The sequence below is a fragment of the Myotis brandtii genome, unplaced genomic scaffold (assembly GCF_000412655.1).
Source record: "Myotis brandtii unplaced genomic scaffold, ASM41265v1 scaffold90, whole genome shotgun sequence".
NCBI classification, from domain to species: domain Eukaryota; kingdom Metazoa; phylum Chordata; class Mammalia; order Chiroptera; family Vespertilionidae; genus Myotis; species Myotis brandtii.
In genome coordinates, this window is record NW_005371694.1 from 374,675 (window position 1) to 388,705 (window position 14,031).

At 42.0% G+C, this 14,031-nt stretch overlaps 1 pseudogene; it reads right to left on the bottom strand.

Moving 5' to 3' along the window:
- Positions 1-8,306: 8,306 nt before the first annotated feature.
- LOC102250313 lies at positions 8,307-12,580 on the bottom strand (annotated as a pseudogene).
- Positions 12,581-14,031: the final 1,451 nt, after the last annotated feature.

A 14,031-nucleotide genomic window follows, 5' to 3' on the forward strand; every position in this document is an offset into this window, starting at 1 on the left:
CTGTGGGGCCTTGGGCCTTCTTTTGGAAGTTCTGGGTCTCTCTGACCCAGCTGCAGTTTGTTAGGTAATTTTCAGATTGCAAAGGGCCAGGCCTTTCATATGCAAAAGCCTCTGGGCACAGCTTGGGTAGGGTGGGGTCTCAGGGAATCAACAGGGCAGAGCAAAGAGCTATGGCTGATCCTCAGCCCTGCCCTAAGAGGCCCCGTGTCTCAGTGTCCCGGTAATCGCTGCAAGCACCTCTGAGAGAAAGCCGCCCTCGATTTCTGAGTTCTGCCCGTTGCCAGACAGTCCAGTCTCTCCCTGTATGAGTCTGGGTCCCCAGAGACTTCCTGGAACTGGAGTTCAGAGCAGTTGGGGGCTTGAGACTGTCTCCCGATTCAAAAAGACAGCCACGTCCTCAGTTCCCAGCCCTTTCCAAGTGCACCTTCGTACCTCTGCACTCCACCTCCGCACCTCCTCTGAGTCTCAGTGTGCTTTTCTCTTTCCTTCTAGCTGTAGAATTTCCACTCAGCCAGCCTTCCTGTGGTTCTGGATGATGTCCGTTTTGTCTTTTCGTTGTATTTTTGAAGTTGTTGTGGGAGGCAGCAATTTCCGGTGTTTACCTATGCCGCCATCTTGGTTTTTCTGTAATTCCCAGGGAGGATAGAAGTTCAAATTTCTTCAGCATCACATTTAGGTACAGCTGTCTCTGACCCTCATCAAGGAGGCTCAATTCCTCCCTGGAGAAGTACAGGGCAATGTCCTCAAAGGTTACGCCAACCTCAGCCCGTCTCCTCAGCGGAGGCGCTGCCATTGCACTCTGTGGGCTGAGCGGGGTGGAAGCGGCGTGAGTAGAAGCCGCTGCAGGAATGGCTGTCTCTGTCCCGGCCCTGGCGTGGGTTCATGTGGCGACTCCCAGCTTCAATCGCACGTGGGAGCTGTGAGCACCACTGGAGGCTCCCACCACGGGCTGGGAACACCACTCTCCGGCCTTCTCCAAGGGAGTGTGGACTTGGAAAACCTCACCGCCTGAGACAAAAATCTAAGAAGAGGAAATCCCGCCACAAGGATTACGGATCCCGCTCTACAGAAGCGGCCTATAAGCTTTTCTAAGGCAGAGATTTCCATACACTCCTTTGCCTTGAACAGAGAGTGTGATGCTGCATAAAAGTCTATAGAGGTCAGGAGACCAGGTGCATCAGATTAGGCAGGTGTCTCAACTTCTTCGACCCCCATTTGCTTATGTGTGAAATAGAAATAGCTTTTTCTCACATCTATATAGGGTATTGTTACAGTGTCTCATGTATAATAACTCATTTATTATCTGCCCACCTATGAGATAATTTACCTGAAGCAGGTTGGAAACTGAGGCATGCAGAGGTAAATTGTATTACTAAGGTGTTCAATAAGTGCTTTTTGAAGAATGAGATTAAATGTTTCTTTTTCTTTCTGCCCCCTTTCTCCCAATGTAAACTTTATAAGAACAACTTCTTTTGATATTTTTGGTTGATAGTTTTCTCAGACTAATAGTCTGCTGTGGAGCACTCTTCCCCCTCCCCCCAAAAAACATTAGAAGGGCAGGTGGTGAATGTGAATAGAGGCACCTGGCACTGTAATGGTACTTAGAGAAATAGTAGGAATTGCACAAATCTTTTAAAATAATGTTCTAATTCTTGTCTCTTTTCTGAGGTAAAAAGAGAGGTCAAATTTAGAAAAAGGAGAGTAGAGTAATTGAAGTATAGAAAACCAAATAGTCATTATCAGAGAAAAGAGAATTAGAAACTGAAACTGACACAAGGACAATAAAGGTATTAGATTAAAAATGAACAAAAGGTGGAGCCCTGCAAAGTGAATATGATTTTTTAAAGGCAAGAAACTGTGACTCATTTAGTCTTTGAGAAGCAGAATATTATTGAAAACATAGTAAAAATAATGAGTACAGAAGGGTATATGGTATGGCCCACTGTGGGAATTTCTAGGCTGGCTTCTGCGCTAATTATTAAGTGTCCCAGCTCTCATTCCACATTCAAACTAAGCATCCATAAACTTCACTCTCTGGCAGGGTGAGACATAGGAAGATATTCAAATACCAAAGTAACTATGGAAATAGGAGGAACAAAGAAGAATTCTTGAAAGTCTCTGGGTAAAGATAAAAGAAAACAGAATAAAGAAGATCTCACAGCAGGAGTTGTGACAGATCTCCATATCGGAAGTCAGGAAGATGAAGTGGAATGAAGCCAAATCTCCACATCCAGGGAGATGGTCCATAGATTTCAACTACCCAGTTACCTTTCAGATAACTCGCTCAGGAGAACAGGACTGGAAACGTATGAAACATAAATTAAATTCTCAAAGTAAATGATGCAAACAGAGTAGCAAGAATTTTGAAAATGGTCTTACATTTTAAAGATTTTATAGACTGCCTGAATGTCTTAAATAACCTGGGGAAAAATGATCTTAGATTAACCAAATTCCAAGTATAAACATTATTCCCAAATGTTAGGAAAGCAAGCTTAATTTGCTTATAAATTTAATATATATATGTATATGTATTTGTGTATGTATATGTATATGTATATAATAAAAGCCTAATCGACCGTTAGGGTGGAAAGACCAGAACGACAGGTCACTATGATGTGCACTGACCACCAGGGGGCAGACGCTTAACACAGGAGCTTCCCCCTGGTGGTCAGTGTGCTCCTACAAGGGAAATGCTGCTCAGCCAGAAGCCGGGCTCATGGCTGGCAATTGCAACAGTGGTGGTGGAAGCCTCTCCCACCTCTGTGGAAGCGCTAAGGAGCAGCGAGCTGAGCTGTAAGGAGCAAGCAGGCAGGCAGTAAGGAGCGAGGGGTCCTGGACTGGGAGAGTGATGTCCGCCTGCCGGCTTAGGCCCGATTCCCAAGGGGATTGGGCAGCTTGGGGACCAGGCCTAAGCTGGCAGGCAGACATCCCCCAAGGGGTCCCAGACTGCAAGAGGGCACAGGCCAGGCTGAGGGACCCCCGCCAGTGCACAAATTTCATGCACCGGGCCTCTAGTATGTATGTATGTATATACACACACACACACACATATATATGCATGTATATATACATATATATGTATATACATATATATGTATAAATTTTAAAGGAAGGTTATAGATTTCTGCCATACTGAATGAGAGGCTAGAGATACATTTTAATATATGTTTAATATAAATGCCTTATTGGATCCCTATTATTATAGTCTGAAATTAGTGGTATGTTTAGGTGATTTATAGGTTATCTATTTCTACACAGCAAACATCCACATTTTTAAACATTTTCACATGGTTTAGTATCCTCTTATTTGGCACGTTCACGAGGTCTCTTGAGGCCTAGGCTTGTAATTTATAGAATATCACTTCCTCCTCATACAGTCACATCAGGTCTTACCGTGAGCCCCTATTCAAGAGGTGGGAAATTGACTACCCTCATTGTAGAGCTAGAAAAAAAAATGGCTATTTGTCTTCTATTATAGGTATTCAGCTGAATTACATATGGGAAAAGAGATATGAAAGAATCGAATTTAAATAGAAAACTGCTAAATTATTGTAAAGCTTTATTTTATTTTATTTTATTTTATTTTTTAATATATTTTATTGATTTTTTACAGAGAGGAAGGGAGAGAGATAGAGAGTTAGAAACATCGATAAGAGAGAAACATCGACCAGCTGCCTCCTGCACATCTCCCACTGGGGATGTGCCCGCAACCCAGGTACATGCCCTTGGCCGGAATCGAACCTGGGACCTTTCAGTCCGCAGACCGACGCTCTATCCACTGAGCCAAACCGGTTTCGGCTGTAAAGCTTTATTATGAAGTAGCTGACTCATTGTTCCGTTCCTCTTCTCCAGGTGTCCTCATTAGGAAGTCCAAGACTTCTTGCTGCAGGCATGCTGAACCATTCTGAAGCGTGTTTGTGGGCTTGGCCACTACTTATTTGTTTCTTGCTATTCGGTATCTCATGTATGAGTCTGCTACCAATTCAATAACATATGAAATGTACTGAATTTCAGAAAGAAAAATTTTCCTGTATGTTGTAAATCTTGTGATAATTGTCATTAGCTTAAGCACTGATCCATAGTTCAAAGGAAATAGTCAAGCAAAAAAAAAAGTAAGGTTGAATCACTTTATTGATTCAGCTCTGTGACATCCTCAAAAGAACTCAACAGTGACAACAGGACTGAGGGATCAGTGACCTTTTGTAGTGAGCATCACCATCGTGGCAAATCCACAATGCAGGGTTCTCCTTTTCTGAGGAGCTCCCAATATGCACAGATAGGTCCTCTTCTTGCCCCGACCCGGACAATTCTCTCAATGATAGGAAAGGGTCCCCTGGACTATGGCTGCTTGGTTCAGGTCCATCATCTGACCCAAGTTGCTCCAATCAGTTTGTTTCTCTCATGAACTGGAAATGCTGCCAGAAGAGCAACATTGTTATTGGAAGTTGTTGGTAGTTGAGACACATTGCAATACTCTGAAAGGAACACCTCCTGCAAAAGAAATACACGAAATTGCCCCAGTTCCTACCCTTTCTGAGCTTTGGTTTAATTCTTCCTTGGATTTTGTCAGATATTCCAGTATTCTTGCAATTTAATCCCTGGTTTTGCTCAAGCTACTTGAATTGGTTTATGTTACTTGTTATCAAAAGAAACTTAACTAACAGAAGACAGCCACTACCATGGCTGAATGGTTAGAATAAAATGGTTTATCTGAATGCAGTTTCATTGATTCATTCAACTGTCATGTATTGAGGACCTATTATGATTCAATCTCAGAGACAGGCACACAAATGAGACAGTAGGAGGTGAGGGGAGACAGTCATGCAGACTCTAAGTTGGGGTAATGTTCTAGTAGAGATACCTACAAAGTGATGTGGGAGGACAGATAAGGGCATGAATGAACTCTCTGAGTAGGTTGGGGAACTGGGGTTAATCAGCTTGGAGAAGGATCTGAGCTAAGGACTAGCTCAAAGCTATACAGAAAATTCAAATCTCATTACATTGCAGTGACAGCAAATGAAGAATTTCTACATAGAGGCAGAAGACCAGCTGTTTTCAATATCCACTCAGCTCTGCTGAGTGGAAACTGATTTCAACAGCAGCATGAGAGATTGAGATTGCATATGAAAGAATTTCCTGACAGTGAGAGTTGTTAATGTTGGGAGATTGCAGACTCTTCTCCTCTAAAGGTTTAAAAAATAACGTAGCTCTTCATCTGCCTAGTACGGCATTATTGTCTAAAAGTAGGGAAATGGAAATAGTTGCTCAAGGTCTCCCCTAGCTTAGAGATTTTATAATTCTGTCACTTTTTAGAAAAACTTTATTGAATCAATGAAAAAAATGAAAGTACAGACAGAAAAGTAATGCAAAGGAATGGAAAAATGATCAAATAATTAATTCTCTGTTGGGTCAGGAGTGAGGAAGAAGTGAAGAGTCTAAAAAAGCTTCAATATTTTTTATGTTAGATATTATTTTAAAATCAGTCTATTGGTATTCTAGAACTCCCACATTGAGACTTAACTAGCACCCAGCCCAGAGTACTTTAGTTTCTCTTAATTCACTTTAAAGCTAATCTCGCATGACTGGGGGGTCGGTGGGGGGGAAATGGGGTGATAAGGACACATATGTAATACCTTAATCAATAAAATACTTTAACCCTAAAAAAAGCTAATCTCATCCTATAGAATATTTTGTAAATATTTATACATTTCTTTTTATTGTGAACTTAAGCAAATTTATAAAATAAAATTGTCAAATGAGCATTAGCTCTCTGTATCACTCAGAATTTACCTCTGCCCTTTTTAAGTTAGCTACCTACACTTTATAGTATTTTTGAATTCTGTTTTCTTTCACATGATTGATTTTATTTATATTCATGTATGTGTTGATGTATTCCCTATACTTGCCACATTTAATAACACTTTAGCCCAGGACTGTGAATCTATAGATGTTGATATGGGTAGTAAGTGGGGTAGCTGGAACTGAGTGAGAGGACAGATGCCCTGGGAGCATCTGTGACTGGATGAAATCATCACGGCTGGCTTCAAACCCATCACTGGAGCCTCCTCACCCAGCTAATACATCTTTTCCTCCCCTCCCCTCCCTTCCCCTCCCCTTTCCTTCTTTTCCTTCCTTCCTTTCTTTCTTCCTTCCTAATACCCTTCCTCCCCATCCCCTGCCCCTTTCTTCCGACTCAAGAGACTCTAGAATGAACTTAAAATTAGAGCTTGTGTTCAGAGGCTTATAAATCCAGTTGGACTAAATGTAATGTATATGACTAGAAAATGGAATTAGAAAATTAAGTTAGATAAAGTGATGTAGAATTTGCTAAGACCACAGAGTTTAGTTTATTGGGAAGTCATTGGGAAACACAAATACAGCATTTGAAAGATAAGCATGAAAATGGTGGATAGTGGGAGGCTCTTGAGGATGTTAATCAGTTTAAAAAGTCAGTTAAAGTTGGGAATCACTCAAAATGATATACCCTTTAACATTTTATTTTACATTAAAAATCAAAGATATACAGACATACACCAATATTTTGATATTGGGTTAGGGGTTTAGTTTACTTTTTAAATGAGGAATCATTAATTGTTTTCTCCGTTGTGGGTTTTTTTCTTCAACTGTAAACATAATGTATTGCCCATGATTTGCAGTTTTGATTTATTGAAAGCTGGAAAAAAAAAGTTTAAAGATAGAGCCTCCTTCCATCCCCCAACCTTTTATTCTTGTCTTACCTACTTCACTTTGACAACACTTTTTTTTAGATATAATTTTGTTATGATTCAGCTTAAATTTCAAACAAAAACTACATCTCTCTATTTTTTCACATATACTTCATCAGTTTTTTTTTATATATTTTATTGATTTTTTACAGAGAGGAAGGGAGAGAGATAGAGAGTTAGAAACATCGAAGAGAGAAACATCGATCAGCTGCCTCCTGCACACCCCCTACTGGGGATGTGCCCGCAACCCAGGTACATGCCCTTGACTGGACTCGAACCTGGGACCTTTCAGTCCGCAGGCCGACACTCTATCCACTGAGCCAAACCGGTTTCGGCCCTTCATCAGTTTTTAAAAAAATATATATTTTTATTGATTTCAGAGAGGAAGGGAGAGGGAGAGCAGAAACATAAATGATGAGAGAATCATTGATCGGCTGCCTCCTGCATATCCCCTACTGGGGATTGAGCCCACAACCCGGGCATGTGCCCTTCACCAGAATTGAACCTGGGACCCTTCAGTCTGGAGGCCAACACTCTATCCACTGAGCCAAACCAGCTAGGGCGATACCTCATAAGTTTTGGTGAAATTTTTAACTCAGTAAGGCCATTAGAATCATGAAATAAAGCTGTCAAATGAGCATTATCTCTCTGGATCACTCAAAATTTACATCTGCCCTTTTTAAGGTTAGCTACCTACACTTTATAGTATTTTTGAATTCTGTTTTCTTTCACATGATAATTCTTTTTTTCAATTATTTTTGAAAAAAATGTATTTTTATTGATTACAGAGGAAGGGAGAGGGAGAAATAGAAATATCAATGGTGAAACAGAATAATTGATCACCTGCCTCTTGCATGCCCCCTACTGGGGATTGAGCCTGCAGCCTGGGCATGTGCCCTGACCGGGAATTGAACCATGACCTCCTGGTTCATAGGTTGAGGCTCAACCACTGAGCCACACTGGCAGACACCACAAAAAATAATTCTTATTTTTTTTACTAATAAAAACTTTATTTGCAAATGTTGACATAGTGTTTAAGTCAGAATTGAAAGCAATGATAAGCAACTCCTTCACATAGTTATTACCTCTGACCAAGGCATAATAAGAATTCACTTGGATAAATATCTTTCATAACCTACCTAAAAACAGGATAGTTCATAAATTCTCTAAATTGTTCTTTTCTACTGTGGTCAGTCCTTGATCTTTAGCTGTAAAACCTAGTAAACTATGGCATACTCTAATGCTAGTATTTTAAGTTACCGAAAACCTCTATAAATTTAGCATTATTCCTCAAATCTGGGCAGTTTTCTCATTCTGAATGCTTAAACATTTAGGTCACAAATTGAAATACCAGTAGAAAAACATTCATCTTTAGGCAGGTTGTACAGTTAACACATGGCAAGAAACTAACAATAAAATTTAAACATCTAACATACAAATGCTTGAAAGCATTATGAAGTCTGAACTTAATTGGTACACTCTGTTAAATTGTAGCAGTTCCAGTTACAGGAAAACCGGACTGCTGTAAGGTTTAATATGATTTAAGCTATCTCAAATTTTTCCCAATTCCTGACACCAATATTAGATTTATACAGAAGTTTTATTATAGTAAGAAATAGCTGTTACAGTGAGATCTGCAAACATATACAGAATTATATTTAAATTCATATAGAATAATATTTACATTTTTAAGTTACAACTTTGAAGTTAGAAGATGAAGTATAGCTTAAGTTTTACAACAAAGAAGACAAAAACACATAAGACAAAAATAGAGTTGACAGTAAAAATATGACTATCTGTTCTTGATACAACATGTGGAAACTCTTGTCAGAAAGCTCCATCTTCTTAATCTGATTGTCCAAATCACTAAAATATGGATGAACCAGTGCCATTTTGCCAGAAATTCGTTTGGCAGGATCATATACTAACATTTTCGAGAGAATAACCAAGCCATCTTCATCCAAGTTTTTGACATGGGGTGATAGGCTTCCTGGTTTCCACTTGAGAAATGTATTCTTATAGTCCTGTAAAGACTCCATGTCTGGCCACACTTCATTGTTGGGGGTACCCAAAGCTCTGAAAATTCTGAAAAGTTGATCAATTTCTGAATCCCCATGGAAAAGTGGTTTCGTAGTTGCTAATTCTGCAAATATGGTGCCTATACTCCAAATGTCAACTGGAGTCGAATAGTGAGCTGACCCCAGCAACACTTCTGGAGATCTATACCAAGTGTTACCACCTCATTTGTATAAACTCTAATAGGTATTCCAAAAGCTCTGGCAAGGCCAAAATAAGCCAGTTTAATTGTTCCTTTGTCAACAATCAATAGATTTTGAGGTTTTAAGCCTCTACGAAGAACTCTTCTAGAGTGACAAAACACAATCCCTTGTAGGATTTGGTACAAATAACTCTTAACAAGTGCAGAATCCATGAACTGACCAGGAGGGATAGAGTCTAAGTATCTCTTTAGATCCATGGAAAGGTATTCAAAGATGAGATATAACCTGGAATCTTGAAGCACATCTTGAAGTCTTCTCCAATGTCCTCTAATTTGGTATAGTCATCCATAGTCAATTAATAGTTATGGCAGATGCCGGCAAGCGACTCTGCCTCAAAAGCAGCGGTGGCTACCATGTTGGCGTCACTTTGTCCTTAACTTCCCAGATCCAGCTCTGAAGCTAAGTCCACAAAATAATTCTTGATAAGCATGCAACTTAGCTTATGGGAAGAGGCTAATATGCACATTGATTGAACTGCAGAATGACCGGTTGCTATGATGTGCACTGGCCACCAGGGGGCAGACACTCAATGCAGGAGCTGCCCCCTGGTGGTCAGTGCACTTCCATATGGGGAGTGCCACTCAGCCAGAAGCTGGCTCATGGCTGGCAAGCGCAGGGGGGGTGGCAGGAGCCTCTCCCACCTCCGTGGCAGCTCTAAGAATGCCCAAATAACGGTTTAGACCTGATCCCTTGGGGGCCTAATCCTTTAGTCGGACATCCCCTGAGGGCTCCCTGGCTGCCAGAAGGATGTCTGACTGCAAGCTTAGGCCTGATCCCCTGGGGAGTGGGCCTAAGTCGACAGGTGGACATCCCCCAAGGGGTCCTGGGCTGAGAAACCCCCCCCCCCTCTGAGTGCACAAATTTTTGTGCACCGGGCCTCTAGTCCTCTATAATAAAAGTCTAATATTCTAAGTGTCCAACTGGTCGACTGTTCGACCAGTCGCTATGAGATGCACTGACCACTAGGGGGCAGATGCTTCGACTGGTAGTTTAGCTTGCTGCTGGGGTTCAGCTGATCAGGACTGGGTGAGATGGGCCGGACACCCCTGGAGCCCTCCCTCGGTTCCTCCCCGGCCCCGATTGTGCACTGGTGGGGTCCCTCAGCTTGGCCTGAGCCCTCTCGCAATTCAGGACCCCTCAGGGGATGTTGGAGAGCTGGTTTTGGCCCGATCCCTCTAGGCCAGGCTGAGGGACCCCACCAGCGCACGAATCCAGGTACCAGGCCTCTTATATTGATACAATTTGCAGTCACTTCTGTGTATAGTAAACTATCCCAGTATGGGAATGGCTTCCAGTGTAATTCCCCTGCCTACTGCACCAGCTCATGTAGCAATGTGACTGAAGATGCAGGGCCAGAGGTCTATCATTATGGAAGTGTCTTTTGGCACTGGCACTGAAAGTATGTGGATGGTGGAAGAAAAATGATGTCAAAGATTCACCCCATGCAGTGTTAACTCCCTTTTACTTATGGGGTATACATATGGGTACTGTAACATCTGTGCCTTGATATTAATACAGAAGCTTCAGAGTAACAAGTGAGACAAGGTTAATAAGATTGTGCCTGTGCAAAGTCAGTTGCTGAAGCAGTAGCTCAAACAAGAGACAGGTAAGACTGAGATACACACAAAAATGGTTTATAAAGTGTGTTTGATACATGGGTCTTTCTTTAATTCTGGAACATTTCCTGCCATCATGTCTTCAAATATTATGTCTTTCTGATTCTCAATGCTTTGACATTCCTATTAACTGTTGGGATTTTTCATTCTGTACATGAGTTCTCTTATTTCTGCTTTCATGTATCCCATCTCTTTTTTTTCCTCTCTAAGGTGAATTTTGAGTGATTTTTGAGGTTCTATCTTTTAATTAATCAGTTCTCTCTTTAACTATGTCTACTTTGCAATTTAACTTATTCATTATAAATTTGATTTTAGGAATTGTATTTTTCACTTCCAGAATTTTTATTTTATTATTTAAAAAGTTTATCTGTTGTTTTATAGAAGCATTTTCTTGCCTTACATTCTTTTCTCATTTTGAACACTTTATTTTGAAGTTTCTTTTAAAATTTTCTTTTTCTCAAGCTCTTCAGAATAAAAATTATCTTTTTGTGGGTTGTTTTTCATGGGAGGTCCTGGGTCCTGGAAAGATTCCTATGAACAGTTTCAAGTTTGTTTTTGACCAAACTTTGAGAGTTCCATCTGTTCTGGACCAGGTTTTTAATGCTAATTTCTTAGTATAGAGTGCCTCACCATACAGGTAGTTGGAATTCAGACCACATGTCCTGGGTAGCTTAGACCTGGGGTTTAATATTTTTTAGAAGTTCCTATCTACTGCCCCAGACAGTGAACTGCAGGGCCTTGAACTACATATGATTCCTAAAGGCAGAGAAAGGCTAGGTCAAGGTTAGTGGATTATAGTGTAAATTTCCTCTTATATATAGTATCTGGGAGGTGAGCACTAAATAAATACATTCCAGGACTGAGGGTATTTAAGAAGAGCTTACATGGGGAATTTACATTCTCCTTTCACCTTTCCTATGAAATTACCTGTATCTCTACCTATTTTTTTTTAAAATATATTTTATTGATTTTTTACAGAGAGGAAGGGAGAGAGATAGAGAGTTAGAAACATCGATGAGAGAGAAACATCGATCAGCTGCCTCCTGCACATCTCCCACTGGGGATGCGCCCGCAACCCAGGTACATGCCCTTGACCGGAATCGAACCGGGGACCCTTCAGTCCGCAGGCTGACGCTCCATCCACTGAGCCAAACCTGTTTTGGCAGTACCTATTATTTTATTATTAGCACCCAAACCTCCCAGTCAATGCAATCCCTTCTCTCCTGTACTTTCAACCTCTTCTCTATAGATTACATTCCAATGACATTTATTTATTTTTAAAAGTTTTAAAATATATTTTTATTGAGTTCAGAGAGGAAAGGAGAGGGAGAAGAAGAGAGAGAGATTGAAATCAATGATAAGAAAGAATCATTGATTGGCTACGTCCTGCATGCTTCCTACTGGGGATTGAGCACATAACCTGGGCATGTGTCCTTGACTGGAATCAAACCCAGAACCCGTCAGTCTGCAGGCCGTCACTCTATCCCCTGAGGCAAACCAGCTAGGGGCCAATGGCATTTAATTGTGTTAAATCTTTCCTACTAATTTGAACACAAAACTTGAGCACCTTGTTAGATTCTCCTGATTACTTTCTTTACAAAGACACTTGCCACCTGGCCGGCATGGCTCAGTGGTTGAGCATCAACTTATGAACCAGGAGGTCACAGTTCGATTCCCAGTTGTGGGCTCGATCCCCAGTGTGGGGTGTGCAGGAGGCAGCCGATCAATGATTCTTTCTCATCATTGATGTTTCTATCTCTCTCCCTCTCCTCTCCTCTGCGAAATCAATAAAAAACAAAACAAAACAAACAAACAAAACTTGCCCCTGGACTGTGCTGTTACCGCTACCATTGCTAGCACCTTTGCCAGGTTCTCTGAACTGGCTGTAGTCTGAGTTGGAGCCTTGGGCCTGCATGGCCTTCGTTGAACCCTTTGTTCCAAGGCAGCCTTCGTATGTCATTCAGATTGGATTAAAAACTACTCTACAGTCATGGACTTCGACCTCCTGGTGACTGCTAAGGACCGGATGTGTGGAGCAGTCAGCTCCCTATGGGGCAAACCTTGACCAATGAGATTTAAGAGTGGGAAAGGATAAAATAAATTCCTTACCTAGACTACTCTGAGGTGTGCTTTCTTCTATAGCTCTCAAAAAGGCCTGCAGCTACACCTGCTGAGAAACCTGTTTGGTTTCTTTGTGAATCATTATGAAATGACAGTCACATTGCTTTGCATCTCTCCTTGCCTTTTCTCCACCCCTCTTTTCCTTACCCTCATTTCCCTGAGCTTGCATCTCACAAAGAATAGTGTCTGAATCTTTACTTCAGGCCCTGTTTCCTAGAGAACCCAGGCTAAGGTATCCATCATACAAATGTTTTCTCAACTCCATGTCTCCCTCCATCTATCTATTCCACTTATATTTCTCTTCCTTTGAAATGTTTTGAAAGAGATTTTCTTTTTTCTTTTAATCTCTGTTTTCTTATCTGCCATTTATTTCTCCATCTAGCTCCTCTCTACCATTTCTCTAAAATTGCTGTCATGAACATCAATAATGACCTTGTTGTTGTTAAATCCAAAGTGTAATTTCTTACTTGATCTTACTTGATCTGCCTGCAGCACTTGACACTGACCTTGCCTCCTTCTTCCAACATTGTCTTGCCCTGAATTCTAGACAATGCACTCTGGTTTTTATCTTGCTGTTATAGCTACTCCATCTTCGTCACCTTCATATACTAGCATTTTACTAGAGGCCTGGTGCACAGATTTGTGCACCGGTGGGGTCCCGTGGCATGGCCTGCAGGGATTGGCTGAAACCGGCAGTCCAGTGCAGCCTGCCGCTCCCTCCTGCTGCTCCTGCTTATCCTGACCCCGCTGCACCTGCTGCCCGCAGCTCAGTAGCGCTGTCACAGAGTTGGGAGAGGCTCGCACTGCTGCAGCTGTGCTTGCCAGCCATCAGCTTGGTGTCTGGTGCCTGTCAGTCAGCTGAGTGGCGTTCCTGCTGTGGGAGCCACTGACCACCAGGGAGCAGCTCCTGTGTTGAGCGTCTGCCCCCTGGTGGTCAGTGCGCATCATAGCGACCAGTTGTCTGGTCATCTGGTCACTTAGGCTTTTATATACACTGAGTGGCCAGATATGGCCTGCAAGGATTGGCCGAAACGGGCAGTCCAGTGCAGCCTGCCGCTCCCTCCTGCTGTTCCTGCTTATCCTGACCCCGCTGCACCTGCTGCCCGAAGCTCAGTAGCGCTGTCACAGAGTTGGGAGAGGCTCGCACTGCTGCAGCTGTGCTTGCCAGCCATCAGCCTGGTGTCTGGTGCCTGTCAGTCAGCTGAGCGGCGTTCCTGCTGTGGGAGCCACTGACCACCAGGGAACAGCTCCTGTGTCGAGCGTCTGCCCCCTGGTGGTCAGTGCGCATCA